The 12,320-nt window shown below is 37.4% G+C and overlaps 1 protein-coding gene across 2 annotated transcripts in view; it reads right to left on the bottom strand.

Moving 5' to 3' along the window:
• CAMSAP2 (calmodulin regulated spectrin associated protein family member 2) overlaps positions 1-12,320 on the bottom strand; it is a 95,409-nt gene that overhangs the window by 22,728 nt on the left and 60,361 nt on the right. The gene's annotated exons all lie outside the window — the stretch shown is intronic.

Here is a 12,320-nt window from a genome sequence, read left to right as displayed (position 1 = left end):
GGAGTCTAGGTTATCCATCATTATAAGTTTATATTGAGATTTGGAGAAAGGGGTGTTACACATTTGACATAACTACAATGGCAAACTTTAAATCAGAAATAAAACCATCTGCTATTATTCAGATTACTTTAGAGCACAGTTTCTCAGACTCAACAACTTTCAGATGTGTGGACTTCAACTCCCAGAATTCCCTAGCCACCCCACAAGATTTCCTTAATCTCATACTAGATGAAGTTAATGAGAGCTGAAGTTTGAAGCATCTGAAGTGCAGCATGTTTTATAACCTTCAGTTAAACCTATTAACAGAACAGAAGAAGCGAACAAAAAGAAATGTCAGCATTTGCACACATTGGCAATGATGAAGCTATTTAATACAAAATCTTCATAATCCTTAACTTAATCTGTAATTATCCAGGCATTTCTTGCTGATACCGGGGTTCTAGACTGGGCAATGTTTTTAATCAAAAGAGCAACCACAGTAAGCGAAAGAGAATGATGGGATCAGTTTTATTGCAATGTCTGAAATCCAGGGTCAGATTTTCCACAGGGAAAAAAAGAATTGCTGAAGGAAAAAATCCATCAAAAATTAGATTCCTGTTCACATGAATTTATGGAAGTTTGCCTTCATTGAAAACACACTATTTAAATTATCAATTGATTCCCCTTCACTGTTTCAGGAATGCAGAGATTTTTTAAAGCCATTATATACAATTTTCTCACTTGTTTTGAACCTTGAATCATAGCCACATTTCAGGCTGTGGACATACTACAAGAGGGCTGTATATCTGCAGCATATATTGGGAATAAATAATTCCAACCTTTTATGAACATTTATCTGCTCTTCAATAAAGCAGACTAATTTTTACAGGCTTCCCAGTAAGCCTAAAAAAATGGTAACTGAAAAAGAATCAAATTATGATTCAGTTTCTTAAAACAGTTGTATATTTTATCAAGTTTCTGGAAAAGCCTGAAAGAAGATCAGCTGTTCTACTGAGCAGCATAAAGATGTTCTGACCACGTTGAGTTGAAAGAACTTCTGAAGAATTTTTTAAATATATGCAGCCCTGCAAAATAACATCTGATTATTACTTTTATCACCCAGTTAAATGGATACACTTATGCTCACAAGGCGGTAATAAAAGTAAAGCAAAACATCACTTGGCAAGTATTTCATGAATCTGTCAGGTTAAGCTAACCTTTCTCTATCTCTGTGTCTCTCTCTTCTTCCCTACTTGTGCATACAATGCTAAGAAAGTACCAAACAAAAATCTTCAGAACTGTTTTGTAAAGGCAAAAGTGGGGTGAAAATCAAGTTAGAAGGCAGCTAACTGAAGGAGGAGTAAGAAAAAAACCACTGAAGAGTTAAATGCATCTACAAGTGATTCTCACATAACAGCCACTCACACAGTAACAATTTTAAATTATGATGTTGCCGAACAAATGGTACTTATGGCCAGTCCTTAAAATTCTGGCTGGTGCAGCATTCCTACAATCACATGATCATGAGCCTCTTGCAATTATGATGTATAGCATCCCACAATCAGGCGAGTTGATTAGCAACCTTATTTGCTGGGCTTCCCACAAGCAAAATCAATGGGGAAGCTAGCAAGAGGTTGCAAATGGTGTGATGTCATTCCTAATGAAAACACAAGATTTGCTTAATTGCAACTGGAAGTGCCAATGCTATACAGAGTGATTATGTGACATCATACTTTATTATTGTGACACTTAGCGACAGAAATCCCAGTCCCAATTGCCATTGTTAACCAAGGACTATCACACAAAATTCCTGTGAATCTGCATATTCTTCTTAACATGACATTTTGCCTCATTCTTTTATTGCATACTAGTAGCTGGATATCTATGCTTCACTACGAAACTATGTGATTGGGATTGATAAATTGACAAAGCTTGAAAATGTTCCAACTCTATCCCAATATAAATTGCCTTATATTTTCCTTCCTTCCTTCCTCCTTTTTTCCTCCCTTCCTCCCTCCCTCCCTCCCTTCCTTTCCCTCCCTCCTATAAGGTAACTTGGAACTATTTCAATAGCTGGAATAGAGTTCTTTTCGGTGGGGCAGGGGAATAGAATGTCTAAACTCCCACCCCATGTGATTGGGCTTGATAAATTGACAAAGCTTGAAAATGTTCCAACTTTGTCCCAATATAAGTTGCCTTATATTTTCCTTCCTCCATCCCTCCCTCCCTTTTTCCTCCCTCCCTCCCTCCCTTCCCTTCCTTTCCCTCCCTACTATAAGGTAACTTGGAACTATTCCAATACTTGGAATAGAGTTCTTTTCAGTGGGGAGGGGGGATAAAATGTCTAAAATTCCAGCCCACAGGTCAGATGAGTCATGAGCTGGGCATGCCCATGCCCAACTGGCAGTTGGAACAGAGTTCTTTTCAGATGGGAAGGAGGAGTAGAATGTCTAACTTCTTATTTATTTATTTATTTATTTATTTATTTATTTATTTATTTATTTATTTTTTGGATTTGTATGCCGCCCCTCTCCGAAAACTCTTAGCATCAGAGTGTGTTATAATAATATAAGAAATACTAATGATCTGATGGTCATTTCAAAAAATCCTTTCTTAACAAGCACCTAGAAGCTAAGAGGAAAATACATGCCAAATTTCAAGTTTGTAGACTTTACAGTTCTGGATATTTCATGATGATGCATGAGTGGTATTCGGCTTTTATATATATAAAGTCCTGTTGCTGGGACACACAACAGGACAAGCTTACTCAAAAAGGACACAAGACCTTTTTGAGTAAGCTTGTCTAGATCAATCATAGCCCAACTAACAAAACTAATGGTGTCAGTACTGAGGTAGTAACCAGACCAAATTTTGGTCAAGAACAATTACTAAAAATCAGAATGAAAGAGGAGCGATCACTCCATAATATATACAGTATATCCCATATATTCATACTTTTCAAACCCTATGAAACTATTAATTAAGTTTCCCTAAAGTTTTAGAGATAACCCTCTTTCCACTTATGGCACTACATTAATATGTTTGCTGTAGGTGCTAGACATGATGATGATGGTTTCTTAAAATTAGTTTTACTTTCCTGAGTTTGCACATATCAGCACAGGATAAAAAATTGCCACTTACAGATTCATATACCAGAAAAGAATCATAACACCTATCCTACCATTTCCTTTCAGGATAAACAACGTCAATCAAACACAGAAAGGATAAAAGAAATAGTAAGACTAAAAAATTAATGTCACAAATAAGGAAGAAAAATTGAATCTTGCTAAAATATTTACTGAATGTTTCCATAGCTTTCTGTTCTTGCAAACCATTCTGGCTTTATAATAACCATGTACTGCTTCCTAGTTTTAAAAATCTCTTTCTTTAGGAAGATTTCACTGACTCAAACTACAGTTGTCTTGGCCTTCCCCTTTCCTTTGACCACATTCATATATTTGTTTTGAAAATAAGTCATTGTTTTCATATGGGTCACTGAGTTTTATAATCAATCCACACTCATAATACCTTTCTTCCAAATGTCAGCCATAGTCATATGCAGCATTCATAGAAACATTAAATAAATTGCACAGCCCTTAGATAAGCAAGTCTCATCTATTTAGAATTTTTCTAGGGACACAAAGATACCCTATAATTTTCAATATTTTCACAATACATCACTCTTATTTTTTACATTAACTTTATCAGAATTTCCTTGAAGAGCTCTCCTATATTTTCTGAAACTACTACTTGTTCTCTCTATAACTATGAAATATCTTTCTATCTTCCTAATTTTTTCAATAATCATTTTCTATTCACATTTTTCACAGTCTCATTCCACCTGTATTCTTCTTAGTATATAATTCTCATATTTCTCAAGCACTTTGTAACATTCACTATGTTCTAGCAGTGTCCACATAATCTTTCCTAACATTCTACATCCTATTTGGAGATGAATCAATCTTTGAATACTTTTTCACATTTCATATGTTTATCTTAATTTCTTTAACTCCTTTTTTGTCCTTCTGTGACTATTTCCCCTAAGATTCATCCTTGACATAAATAATAGGTTATATCAAATTAATCAACCCAGCTGCTTTTCATCAATATGCTGGTCAGACTATAAGGAAAGGAAAAAAGAGGTTAACAATAAATGAGGGAATTTAAATGCAATAATGGAAACTACAGGATTTCTCCTGTAAGAATTCTGCAATGTGATGAAAAATAGGGTATTTTGGAGCATTTATTAAACATACTCAGGTTTGTCTTCAGATGTATATATTTTTTTGCGTTTTATCTAAACATAATATCACCTTTGCACTCTTCTCTTTCATCAGATAAATTAAATATATTATATATTAAGAGTTATATTACTGTATTTTTTGAGGTATAAGACATACCGGAGAATAAGATAACCTTAGTTTTGGGGGAGGAAAATAGGGAAAAGAATCTGCTTACTAGCTATTCATCTGGCTAGCATCCTTAGTCTGGTCAGTTTCAACACATTATTTTATCCCCTGGTTAGGGCTTAAAAAAACTTATTCAGAGAAAGTAACAATGAAAGAGCTTGCAAACCAGTAAGAGCTTGGAAAATCATTAGCACCTGGTTAGGGCTTGAAAGAAACCTTCGGAGCAAAGGTGATATTATGTTTAGATAAAACACAAAAAATATACATCTGAAGACAAACCTGAGTATGTTTAATAAATGCTCCAAAATACCCTATTTCTCATCACATTGCAGAATTCTTGCAGGAGAAATCCTGTAGTTTCCATTATTGCATTTAAATTCCCTCATTTATTGTTAACCTCTTTTTTTCCTTTCCTTATACTCAATTTGGTAGGCAGATTTCCCCGTCCCCCTATTTCCCCCCCCAAAAACTAAGGTGCATCTTATATTCCAAAAATAGGGCAATACTGTCAATGTTCATATAGTGTTATGCTTTAATGTTTAAATGTGTTTGCTGGAGAAACCACAATAGCCTGGTTTGCACATAATGACAAGCTGCAATGAGTGCATTCATTCATCATAACGTCAAAAAGAAACCGTATTATAGTTTACTGTAATTGTGAAACCAGTCAGTATTTTCTATTTCATCCAATTTGGGGGGGGGGATCCCTAGCTTCCTGGTATCTTAAACCAACTTCAAATTAACATTTAGCAGCCCAGTATATTCCACAAACTGATAATGATGGTTTCCAATTCAAGTAAAAGAAAACCATGATTAAGGACTCCCTAATTTAGTTTTTATCAAGGAGAAACGAAGAGGAAAGAGTGGTTAAGCAGCAACATGATCATTCACATGCAGTGAGTGTCTCCTTTAGCTGAAAACAAGCATCTAGTTGCCATAGTTATCAACCTTCAAATAGCATTGGAAGAGGAAAGATGTACTGCCTTTATATTCATCACAATATTGAAAGTGAATGGAAACATCCTGAAATTTTATCATTCAAGGGAGAAAAAGGATCATTAGGGTTTTTTTCTTCGCTTAAATGCATTATATTAAAAATGTTTTATATAATAGGCAAGGATTAACTATTGTTTAATCTCAGCCAAGATGCTTGCATAAACCCAACAGATTCTCTAATTTATTTATAGAGATATATTGATTTTAAAATTAGCTTGCAATATAAGGATGGGGATAGGATGACTGCTTCAGGAATCCTATCCCTTTTATTTACTAAAAGACCAATTATTTATAGCTAAAAATGGTCTAGGCTCAATATTTTAATTACATTTCAAAAACACTTAGCCATTTTTAACAAGCTTTTAGATTTCCTTTGTAAATATGTTCTAATTTTTGTTATTGGTGTTACTTTTGAAAGTCTGTCACTTCACCAAAACTGACATCACCAACAGTGAAGAAAGTAACAATTCCTCAATTCCATTACAATACTGAGAGATAGTGATGTAATTCTTTATTTATTTATTTTATTTATTACTTAGATTTGTATGCCGCCCCTCTCCGAAGACTCGGGGCGGCTCACAACATGTAGAAACAAATCATAAGCAATCAGACAAATTTAAAATATTTAAATATTTTAAAAACCCCATATGCTAACAGTCACACACACAGACATACCATGCATAAATTAATTCTCCTACTTTAATTCTCCTACTTTACTGTGAAAAAACTAACTCCTTATACTACATTCCATAATAGCACTACTAGAAACAGATGACTGTATGGAGACAGTCTGATGTTGGAAAACTTTTATACTGTGCCTTATACTTAACTGTGTTATAGGACTCTGTCCCGTTCTTGAAAACACTAAACCCAGGTAGTCTTTGACTTACAGTCTTAACTGGAACTGGAAAATTTGTTCTTAAGTTGTATGGTAGTTAAGTGTGGCATTAGGTGATTTGATTGTAGTAATCATGGACACGGAGACAAATGATTCCTGAGCAAAGTTTTTTCAAGCTAAGAAGTTCTCTCTGAGCTGAGAAGCCTCCTGCTTGTGTAGCTGCATTTATTCGTCTAATAAACTTCTTGTGTACATAGTTGAAGTGACTCGAGACAGCACGTACAGAGACGGTTCGCTTTATTTCTCAGCTCTTTAGAAGTGACTACCAGCTGGAACGCGTCTCAGCTGGAGCCGGCAAAACCGGCTCTATTTATACACAAAGTTCCCGCTCAAACGCGAGCTGTCAGCGCCGCAGCCAATCAGGCGCAACCTATTTACATAGTCTGCCTAGAGACAGTTTACATGGCAATACTCTGAGGCAATACACTTAATATTCAACACCCCTCCCCTCCTAGACAAAAAAAAACCATACAGATTATACAGAAAGCCATGTGACATATTCATCCAATCGGTGAGGTCTTTGGGTGTTTCTTGTGGACCTGCGCAATTCAGTTAGTCCTTCGTCGCAGGCATGGAAGGAGGTCGATTCGCTGGTACCTCCTCTGGACTCCGAAGGCCCTGGTTGCACTCCGAGGCCCAGAGTTGAGTGGGCTGGCACATCTCCGACCTCCGTTGACGAGGATGATTCCGGGAGGCTGGCCGAGCGGCTTCGGATGGGTGAGTCCAGATTTAAGTCTGTCCATGTTGGCGTTGCGTTGGTTTCCATCGGTGGGCCTGCGTGTGCAATCAGCGGGTTAACGGTAGTATTTGGCCCAGTGTCTTGGCACCCTCTCAAATGATCGATGTGCCTAGTCCATACTCGGCCATCGTTCAAAGAAATCAAATAAGTTTTTGGAGCCTTTTGTTGAATAACAGTGCCCTTCAACCACTTTGGGCCCCCATCGAAATTCCTTGCGAATACACATTGCCCCATATACATATTTCTCTCAACATTACCAACATTATTATTTACATAATTCTTTGTACAATATACAGGATTTAATCTGTCCAAGGTTGATCTGAGCTTCCTGCCCATTAAAACCTCTGCTGGGCTTCTATTTGTTCTTGAATTTGGAGTCATATGTTGTGCCAATAAAAATTCATCAAGGTGCTCTTGCACCTCCCCAGGGCCAGCCCTCCTCAATGCTTCCTTGGCAACTCTTACGTATCTCTCTGCCAATCCGTTCGCCCATGGCGAAAAAGGAGAAATGAGGGCATGCCTTACCCCTAACTGATCCAGGAAGAGTTCAAACTGTCTGGCTGTCAGTTGGGGCCCATTGTCGGAAACCAACACATCTGGGTAGCCATGCGTGGCAAAAAGGTGGCGTAACGCTTTAATAGTAGAGCATGTGGTGATATTATGCATTAATATTATTTCGACCCACTTAGAATATGCGTCTACAACAATTAGAAAATATTTAGAATCAATGGGACCAGCAAAATCTATATGCAGCCTAGACCACGGGCCCTGGGGTGGCTCCCAGTCCATAGGGGTTGTTTTTGGGGGTTTAGGCCGTGACTCCTGGCAAGGATCCTCGTCGCCAGGTGAAGTGACTCGAGACAGCACGTACAGAGACGGTTCGCTTTATTTCTCAGCTCTTTAGAAGTGACTACCAGCTGGAACGCGTCTCAGCTGGAGCCGGCAAAACCGGCTCTATTTATACACAAAGTTCCCGCTCAAACGCGAGCTGTCAGCGCCGCAGCCAATCAGGCGCAACCTATTTACATAGTCTGCCTAGAGACAGTTTACATGGCAATACTCTGAGGCAATACACTTAATATTCAACAATAGTTACAATGATTGACTTACCCCAAAGATAGCTAAGTAACAGATTTAACAGATTAAAACAGAGTTGGGAGGGACCTTGCAGGTCATCTAGTCCAACCCCCTGCCCAAGCAGGAGACCCTACATCTGCCTCTACCTAGGATTGAACTCACAACCTCCTGATTGTGATACAAGAGCTCCACCTCTAGGCCACAGCAGCTGGATCTAACTAGTAACAGGTAATATACAGACAGATCATATCAAGGTATAGGTGAGCGGGTGATGTTAGTTTTACTTTTTGCTCTTAAATAGAACAAAGTACTCTAAATAGAAGAGCTGAGTAAGTAATCTGTACTCTAAATAGAAGAGAGAGAGCAGGATGTTTGTTTAGTCAATATTAGCCAAGATAGGCATACCATATCATTGACAAATAACTAACTACATTTGATGACTTTTTTTGCTACAGTTCTTAAGTAGATTCAACTTCCTGTATTGACTTGGCTTGTCACAAGTCAACTGAGAAGGCTGCAAATGGCAATCATGTGATTCCCCAGGATGCTACAATCGAGGTCAACATGAACCAGTAGCCAAGTGTCCAAATCATGATCACAAGACTGCAAAGAGGCTGCCATGGTGAACACCTGTCACTTTCCAGCACCACTAACTTTGAACAGTTGCTAAATGAATAGTCATAAGTCAAGGCCTGCCTGTAACATTAACCAGAACCTTGATTTGTTTCAGCAATATTCAGATATCGCAATGGGAATATTAAGTACATATTACTTGCAGTCAGCAAAACTAGACAAAAAGACAATTGACTGACATTTATTTCAGGTAAGATGGTAACATTTTGGACTGATGATTCAAAAAACTTGGAGAATTGTACCCATACTATTCTGGAGAATGATGCATAAGGCAGTCTGAATACATAAGGCAGTGTGGCATACATGTGTACAACATGAACCTTCTTACAAAAAACCCAACAACTTTCACATACATTTAAACTTTAATATACATGTCATTTTCATTTCAAAGATCAATCTAGTCAAGGAAGAACCAAAGAACCAATCTCCAATCTCCCCCACATGGTTATTCTCTTTTCCAAGAGGGAAAACTGACCTATGTGGATCAGGGGTGGGTTTCTCTTACCTTCCCCTACTGGTTCTGAACTACGTGCATTGGATTGGAAGTGCGTGTGTCACATCTGGGTACTGACCATCTGTGCATGTGCAGAAGCCTTTGCACATGCATAGAGGGTAATTTGTCAGCTGCTTTCAAGCAGCAGTGACCGGGGAACCGTTTGGGGGCCTGGCAAGTTGGGATTCACTACCAGTTTGGTGACTGTGGCTAAATTTCCACCACCAATACACGTGAAAGGGTCTGAACCGGTAGGAACCCACCAGTGATGTACATGCTTTAAAGCAGCAGTCCCCAAACTATGGCCCATGGGCCAGATGCGGCCCGCTGAGGTCATTTATCCAGCCCGCGGCAGCGTATGTGATTTTACCATCTATATACTAAGCTCCCGAATCTCCCGTCCACTCTGCTGCTGAGCGTCTGGCGGCGGCAAGGAGGAGGAGGAAAGCCAGGGGGCGGGGAGGAAAGTGGGCCTGCAATTGGCCCCTTTCTTTGCCGCCTCTAGGGAGAGGAACTGTTGCTGCCAGATGTTAACAAAAGAAAATTAAAAACAAAACATAAACATATATGAATTTCAGACTTCTTTCCCCTCTCTAAATAGTACATTCCCATTTTGTTTTTTACGTTAAAATAAGGTATGTGCAGGGTGCATAGGGATTTGTTCATAGTTTTTTTTATAGTCCGAGGGACAGTGAACTGGCCCCAACTGTCTGAGGGACAGTGAACTGGCCCCCTGTGTAAAAGGTTTGGGGACCCCTGCTTTAAAGGGACAACATTGTGGGCCTGAGGTTTTCTATGTCTGCCTTGGAATATCACAAGAACAGCCAAATATCTGGATTTTTCTTTTCTGATAGATACTTTTTTTTGTGTGTGATACATTTGAGTCATCATTTTCACAGCTTAACCAACATAGGAATGGTGATCCTTTGAGAGGTATACCTTTCAAGAGAAGGTATACCATGACATGTGTGATCTCTTTTCCTACAAAACTGATTTGGCATTGCAATTATTTGTTATCTTTAGAAAAGCAAATAGTAGTTCATTGACACAAGGTGTAACATGGAAGCATTAATTTAAAAAAATGATAATCTTTTAAAAGTCTATAGGTGTGGCTGCTTTGTCCCAGTGTTGAGTGAAGCGGGATGACTGGAACTGACATAATTCTGGCTGACCAGTTTTTTTAATAAGAGTGGATTTTAAATAGGGTTCTTTCAACATTAATATTTTAGAGAAAGCTGATGCATAGTTGAATTCAGGTTATTATGCAGGGCATGTGTCACAAAGATGAGGCTGGAAAATTATCAGTTGCTTCCTCCCTTTGCAAGTAATTAACCCTCAATAAATGAGCATGACCTACTTTATAGTATATAATAGAAAGCCAAAAAGACTAGGAAGCTTTTTGTACCTAATTAAATATCATATATAGATCTATTTAGAATGAAGTTTTCAAATGATGAAGCAGAAAAACTGAAATTTATTTATATGGAAGCTCCCAAACTCTTTCTAATAAATGTCTGGTTTTGATTTATCAGAAATTTAGAACTTAGAATAACTTTATCACTTTAAATGTACACTAATTGGCATATCTTAAAATGAAATTTCATTGTATACAGCTCCCTAAGGGTTATCACCTCCAATATACATATATAAACATGACAAAATATAACAAACAAACAAACAAATATGTATATACTGACATATATTATATGACACAGAGAAGGAACACAGTCTAATTCGGATATATAAATGTACATGGCGAGAAAAACAAAACTGTATTGAAAAACATAGTTTTTAAAGAATGTAGCCTTAATTAAAAAAGTACTTGTTTTCTAAAATGTTTGATTAGATTTTTTGAATTGCCCTGTGGGAATTTAAACCTTTTTCATATACAGTACTTGATATTTTGGTCAATCCCGCTAAAGATGGCAAAAATCTAGTTTCATTCAAGGAAACAAGGCTTTTCCACAACATTTTATGCAACAAATTTCTTGTTGGTTAACGGAAATCAGGTTTGGACTGACTAACTCAGATAACCAATTGGTTATTAGAGCTTTCTAAATTTTTCTGCACTAGTAGCAGTCTAATAGCCCTATCTCTAAGGAATCATCCAAAGCACATAAAAGAACAAAAGACCCAATACACCATTTCTTTTATAGTCTTTTCCCCCCTTAATGGCTGTTTATGTTTCCACTTTTAACCCTTTTGTCCTCCCCACCTTTTATAAATCATAAAAAAAAAGATACATGGCCATAAAGCTATTGCTGGCGTCTTATTGTTTATAACTTGGTGGCTTTACTAGCATGTATTCAAAATCTTGTTTTTTCTAATCCTTAAACCTTGATTCTGCACTAATTACATAGACTAATGGTTTAATCTGCCCACACTTAAAGACCATTGTACAGTATCAAGGGGTCAAAGATATAATAAGCAATTGATTTTTAGTTGCCATAAGGAAAAAAAGCTAAAATCACGTAGCACATAATAACTGATATAAAAGGCAGAAATTATCCACTGCATTAAACTGCAGAAGGAGACTCATGTGCTCTGCAGGACACACACACTGCAGATTTGTTGAAAATCATAAAATAAGTAGCACATTACTCATTGGAAAATCAATTTAAAGTGACAAACTAGAATAGCTACAGCAGATTGCAGTTGCAATGGCGCTCAAAACTGTACTGATGCAGCAGGATGCAGGGGAGTTTATTCACAGTTTAAAAGCATGTTATGATCTTAAATGTCTACTGACATGCAGGCATATCATATTCTATTCAACTGAATTCAGATTCTTTTGAGCATTAAAATAAGTGACCCACGAGCCCAAAGTAAAAGGTTTTCAGTAAGTTAGGTATTCTACTGGCCTTTACTAATAAACCAGACTGAGGTGTCAGAAGTCTTAAGATTCCATGGCACAATGCTAGTTGAGTGTTTCCTTGTCAAAATTCTGGGAGGAATATCTGGTTGTCCTTTCTGTAACATTTTGTTACGTTTATATCTTGGTTCTTTCTCTACAACCTCAAGATAGTTTAAGGATAGATTTTTCTGTATTTCATCTCTACAAAAATAAATCTCTGGGAGGTTGTTGATTTAGTCAGT

Source organism: Erythrolamprus reginae, chromosome 3, assembly GCF_031021105.1.
Source record: "Erythrolamprus reginae isolate rEryReg1 chromosome 3, rEryReg1.hap1, whole genome shotgun sequence".
Taxonomy (NCBI): domain Eukaryota; kingdom Metazoa; phylum Chordata; class Lepidosauria; order Squamata; family Dipsadidae; genus Erythrolamprus; species Erythrolamprus reginae.
Note: the sequence above shows the minus strand (reverse complement) of the source record. Positions and strands in the feature narration are given on the sequence as shown.